A 6336-nucleotide genomic window follows, 5' to 3' on the forward strand; every position below is an offset into this window, starting at 1 on the left:
AGCACTGGGTTTGCCTGTAGCTGGAAGTTGGTTGTAGTGTATCTGATGTGCCTGAAAGACCACATTGTTATTTCAGTGTCAAAATGAGTGCAGAGGGCAGGGAAAGGGTACTTTTGATGAGGCCTTGCAAAAGGAATATTCTTTTTATAAAGAAATATGACAATATGCTCACAACATTTTGCCCCCGATCTAATAGTGAGATGAATGTTACAACTTCATGTGTAAAGTCCAAATGAGTTGCTAACAGACGTTTGGAAAACATAATAGAGAATTGTTTGGGGAAGCTCATTTAGGAACAAGTGATAGAGGAACAATTAGAAGTGAAAGGGCTGGGATCCCAACCCTGCCTCCGCGACTTATTAACTGTGTGATTCTGGACAAGTTATCGAACTTCTCTGTGCCTCCGCGTTCTCATCAGTAAAAATGGGAATAACAGAACCTATTTCATAAGACTGGTTGAGGATTAAATGAGAGCATATAAAGAACTTAACACAGCACCTGGCTCATGAAGTCTCTCTAGGAATGTTACCTATCTCCACAGAACACACTCCAACAGAGAGAAACAGATGAAGAGGGCAGTTGCTGACTTCCCCATAGGCGTCTGAATAAAGCAGAGTTGCCCAAATAACTAAGTGTGAATTTCACAAATCCCCTCGTGAGAGTTTTCTAAATACAGTGAACAATCTTTGTCAGATCTCGTGCCTGAGTCTTGGTGTCACCTGCCCAGCCATTTATCATCTGACCCAGTCTTGCCTGAGTCATGGACTCTGGGCCAGGTTCTTCAGTTTCAGAGGGTCCTCTGCTGGATGGAGGGGAAGCTGCCCAAGGTCAGAAGCAATATGATTAGCATCACCTTCTAGGTCCCACTGGTGCCTGAACGGTGCTGAGCTTGAGGAGTGCTCGATGACATTGGTTGACACAGTACTTGTGGCCCAGACTGTAGTTCGGGGACCTCTCCAGGGAGTGTCTCTGGTGGGGGGGGGGGGCTGGTCCTGGCTCTTGTGGGTTCACTGAGGTTGAGGGAAGATAGCAAAACCAGGCACAGATGATTCTCCCTCTGCTCTTGGTTTTGGAAGACGTGAGATTTCGGTGGCTGTGGCTGGGAGCCCGGAGGACATGGAGCCACCCCACCTTGGGGAATGTGATTAGGGATGCCAGGGGAGATCTGTCCAAACTCAGAGGAGGACACCTGGGGTCACAGAGACAGCCCTGGTGTCGGGACGGTGTAGTGGATAAGCCCTGGGGAGGGAGGCTGGTCCCTCGTTTAGAGCCAGCAAAGGAAGGCAGGCAGCCTGGCTGAAGCCAGAGTGGGACATGCGGCAGCTGGGTGCACAGAATACAGCCACGGGCACAATGTAGTAGGGACTCCACGTGGGAGACAGGCTGCAAACAGGGGTTGCAGGACGAGATTCGAATCTGGTAACAGGGCGGACTGCAGGAATGGCCCAATGGAGGCGTGATGAAGTAGGCTCATGACTGCTAATGCTTCGGGGGCAGTTGCTAGGGGCTGGGCACTGCTGCAAGCCCTTCGTGTGTTTTAGGAAGCTGCAAAGCCGGGACTTGTACTCAGGAATTCTGGCTAAAGAGTTTTTCTTCTTAACCACTGCACTCTGAAATGTAGAAAGAGTAAAGGCTTTAGACCTACAAAGGGTTAGACCTCTGTTTAACCTTTCTGCTAACTGCTCTACTTATAAAAGCAAAGGTTTGGAATCACTCCAAACCTGTGTGATCTTGAAAAGGTACTTAGACTCTCCAGGTCTCAGTTTCCTCGTTCGTTTATAAATTTGAGAATAATATTTTGCTAATAGGGTTGCTGAGGATTAAAGAAAGAAACAGGTGTTGAGCGCCTGCCCATGCGTTCTGTTTAAGACCCCTGGCTTTGGAGGCTCTCAGGACACTCCCCCCCCCCCCCCCATTCCAGATACGAGTTTCCTCCTCATCCCAGGCGTCTGCAGGTCTGGGTTGAAGGAACCACAGTGGGTGCCCCACCCCCACACGCTTCTAGTCCGCAGCCCGTGGGATTCCTCAAGGGAGGCATCTCCCTTAAAATATTCCCATTTGATATCTGAGCAGACAAGCGTCATGACAGCAGTGACCCCGAGGAAGCTGAGGTTCCAAGCAACAACCCACACCCTGAACATCTCAGACATTGTGTTTCTTGGAATGGTCTTCCCTTCTCCATTAATGTGTTTGTTTAGTTACTGCTTACTAACCACTTACTATTCAGTTCATCAAACATTATTAGGCACCTACTGTTTGCAAGACATTATGCCTTGCTCTTGGGAGTAGTCATTTAGAGAAGCCCAAAGACTCTGGACCATGTTGAACGTCCCTTTTCATCTCCAGCCGACGTCTATGGCTTCTGCACCCGGGTCAATAATAAAGGTGCTATTAGAGATGGCCCGTGAGAATATAACACGGCTCCTCAAGTAGGTCCAAGGGAGGCAGACACTCCAAAGGCCTGGACCCTAACACCCATCTGTGTTTCTGTGGCCACAGCACAAGGATCATAGGACTGAAAACCTTCAGGGATCAGGCAGGACTTAGAAGTGCCTGAACAGGGCCAGGCAGAATCACGGCAAACCGAAGCACGCCTGTCCCGTAAGGATGGCATTTGCTGCTTGGCACCAGCCTACTGTCGCAAGTGCAGATGTGGGCCAAAGGTAGCTAGATTTTCTGCTTTTTCAAGAGAAACGGGAAATCTGAATTTTCATTTTAGATCTCAAGAAATTTCAGCATTAGCTCCTAATTTTAATCTTTTTGAAATCCCTGTGAGATAAGAACTTGTCAAACCGGGGTGCCCGGTTGGTTCAGTCCAAGGAGCGTGAGACTCTTCATCTTGGGGTTATGAGTTTGAGCCTTGTGTTGGGTGTAGCGATTCCTTAAATAAATGAATAATTAAAAAAAAAAAAAAGAAGAAGAACTTGTCAAGCAGCACTTGTCCGCCTGCCGAGTTTTGTTCCAAGATTGCCAGTTTGGGATTCCTGAGTTGGTCTGTGGAAGGAGAGACGTAGAGGGTTGTGTGTCCTGAGGCTAAGTTCTGAGGGACCTAGAATGCCATCTTTCCTGGGGTCCAGGGATGTGCTAGACACATAAGAAGCCATAAAGAGGAAGATGAAACCATAGTCGTACCCATCAGGGGTCTATCTTCTCATCACAGAGACCCAGGCAAAGCAGCAGATGGTTAGGAAGAGAGTGTAGAACCCCTGTGAATTCAGGGCGGACCCCCTGGGAATTTGGGGAGCAAGGTGGACCAGAGCTTCAGGAGACCTTTACAGAAAGTAAGGCTTGAGAGGTGGAGGCAGAGCCCAGGTTGCTCCAGGAGCAAATATGAACGGGTGCGACCTATGCTAGAGACCCCAAAGAAAAGCCACAGAGTTTGCTTCCAGATGTTCTAGGAAGAGGCTCGCTGGAAAGGGCAGGGCTATAGTGTGAGATTTCACTGACACACCCACACCACGTCCTACTCACCTGGCAATCCCAGTTGTGGTCGTGGTCAAACAGAAATGGGTAAGCAAGCAGGGCAAGGTTCTCCAGTGCTATGCAGTGGCACTAGGGAATCTGACCCTGACCTGAGTCAGGTAGGCTGGAGTTTGACTCTGCCTGCCTGTGTGACCTGGGACAGACATTAACTGCTCTAAGCCTCAGTTTTCAAATCTGTGAAATGGTGACAGTAATCATCCCTACCTTTTGGTACTGAGGTGAGGGCGGGACCAGCTCCTGAAAGTCAAATGCTCAGCCTGATGCCAGCCCGAGGGCCCCACTGAGGGACCGTTGCCAGAGTCTCTATATGGTTTTTTATCACTAATATCCACTACCTGAGAATTCTAGTCCCAAGTGAGGTGCAGAAAAAGCACCTGGAGGGGAAAGTCGGTCCCCGTGTTTGCCGACTTCTTTCCTGTCGCTGCTCCAGGAAATAGCATTGATTCTGGGAGGGCAGAACTATCTAGAAGGAGAGAGGAGATGGAGATATTGGGCCCCCCCCCCATCCCTTCCCATGGGGGTGAGAGAAGGTAGAGTCCCTGCATGGCAGTGAGAGCGGTGCTGAGAGAGGATTCTTCCCCAAAGATGGACCCTTCACTGCCCAACCTGGACCTGAGAGGGAGGGTAGAGACCCATCCCTCTGGGATGCCCGCCAGTCGGCTGGGTGGAAACCGAGGCACAACATTCAACCCCCATGAGCCACATTCCGCTGCTCCCCCAACCCACCTCGACCTTCTATCCCTTAAAATCCTCCGGTACCCCCCAGTGCCTTTGGAATGAAGCTCTCGTGACAAGGCTTACAAAGCCTGGGTAGCCCCAGCCACTCTCCAGTCTCCCATCCAGCCTCGGCCCCTATTTCACAGCTCTGTGCCTTTGCTAACGCCAGCACCCCGCCTGGGGCTTCCTCAACTTTCCCCCTACCGATGGCAGGTCTGCGGGGAAGAATGCCCGCTCCTTCAAAAAGACTGCGCACAGCTTAGCCCTTTCTCGAACGTTCTCACACCTCACCCCAGCCCCACTCCCGGGGCAGACCATGGCACCCTTCCCTTTGCTTCCGCAGCAGCCATTACGCGTTGCTGTCATGAAGTTATGTTTATCACGCTGTCTGCTGTGTACTTGTCCCTCTATCCCCAACACATTCCAGCCCCCGACTGGAAGCTTCTTGAGAGCAGGAACAGTCTTGTTCCTCGCGGTAACTCAAGGACTTGCCCTTTGGCCGGGGGCATTCTGGCCGCTCCCGAAGGGACGGATAGCAGGGCGGGGGCACCGGCCAGCGGGCGGCTGGATGCACGAACCAGTGCAGTGGACGGGGCTGCTTTTCAGAACCCGCGGGGGCGGGGGGTGGCGGAGGGTGAGGTTCGCGTGTCACCCATCGCAGGAGGCTCTTGCCGAAGCCAACCCACCCGACTCCTCTCCCGTCCTCGGAGCCCGTGCCCACCCAGCCAGGTGATCTCGAACCTTCTCCCTCTCACACCCCAACAACAAACAACCCTCGCGCTCTCCCTCCGGAGAAAGGAGGTGGAGCCTGACCTCAGCCGGAGGCTGCAGCAGCTGCTGGAGGGGGGTGGGGGGGAAGGCCTCCGAGTTCCAGACCTTGGGGGGAGCCTCTCCTTCAGGGAGTGGCAGCCGTGGGGGCCCTGGCGAGTTCCCAAGCGCCTGGGGAAGCCCTCCCTTGGCAGTCTCGACCCTCCACGGGCGAAGGGAGGAGGGGCAGAAGGGGTGGCTTCAATGAGTGTCTGCTTCCGACTATGCCCCTCTGTCGGGCTGGAGTGCCCTCGGACCCTTCTGTCCCCCCCCCCCTTCACACCCACCCTTCCTCGAACCCTGAAGCCCCAAGGGCTGGGTGAGACTAGGTGCCGGGTAAGCAGGAGGGAAAGGATGCAGCTCTTCTGGGCTCCCGGGAGCCGAGGTGTGCCCATCCCCCACCCCCTTGGTTGGTGGGGGTAGGGCGCAGGGGGTGAGACGGACCCCAGGCAAGAGTCCTAGGGCAGGAAAGAGCCAGAAATGGGATGTAGTCTGCAGTTGTTGGGGCTGTGGCAGAGGCAACTTGGATAAGGGGCAGAGAGGGCACCCCAAGGGGAGGGCCAGGGGCCCCAAGGAGGGTAAGAGTCAGGAGTTGGGAGAGAGGAAAGGAGAATGCAGCTTTTGCGGGGAGAGGCAGCCTGCTAAGACTTTCCCTGCCAGCAATCTGGAGGCTTGCACTGGACAGATGGGGGTTTTGGACACAGCACCATGGACATGTGTTCCCCAAAGTCTGAGTGCACATAGCCCCCCTTGTTCTGTCTTACCAGAGACTGGGCCCACATAGGCCCCCACCTCACCTTGACCCCCCCCACACACAAGGCTGTGGCAGTGAGTGCCATTAGACAAGAGAGGGGTCCTGTTCTCTGCTGGGCACTCAATAGCTGGCTCCTTGGTGGCAGGAGGGGGCCTTGGCCCTCCAGTTCAGAGTCACAGGGAGAGCACGTCTTCCTCCCCCATCTCTAGAGAAAGGGGCCCCAGCAGGTAAAGACCAAACAGACGCTTGCACTTGGATTTGCTTGGGGGCAAATAATTTCAGGAGATCCCTTTAAGGAGAGGGTTCCGATCCCTTTAAGAGGGAGTGGGTCAGATAAAAGGACTATAAAAGTCCAGCTTTCTTTATTTCTCCCACCCCCGGGGGGTTCCTCTGATAGGGGAGGGGGCAAGTGCTGCAGCCAAATTTAATTGGTGCCCTGGCGTCCCTCCCCCCCAGGAGCTGTGCCCTCCAGTTTGTCCTTTGGGGCTGAGGGGCCAGGTGGCTCAGTAAGTGTTCCTGGGACCTAAAGTTCAGGCACTTTAGAGGGCCGGGGAGCAGCCGCCCCACTCCCAGGA

Source organism: Ursus maritimus, unplaced genomic scaffold (genome assembly GCF_017311325.1).
Source record: "Ursus maritimus isolate PB19 unplaced genomic scaffold, ASM1731132v1 scaffold_35, whole genome shotgun sequence".
In the NCBI taxonomy this organism is placed as follows: Eukaryota; Metazoa; Chordata; class Mammalia; order Carnivora; family Ursidae; genus Ursus; species Ursus maritimus.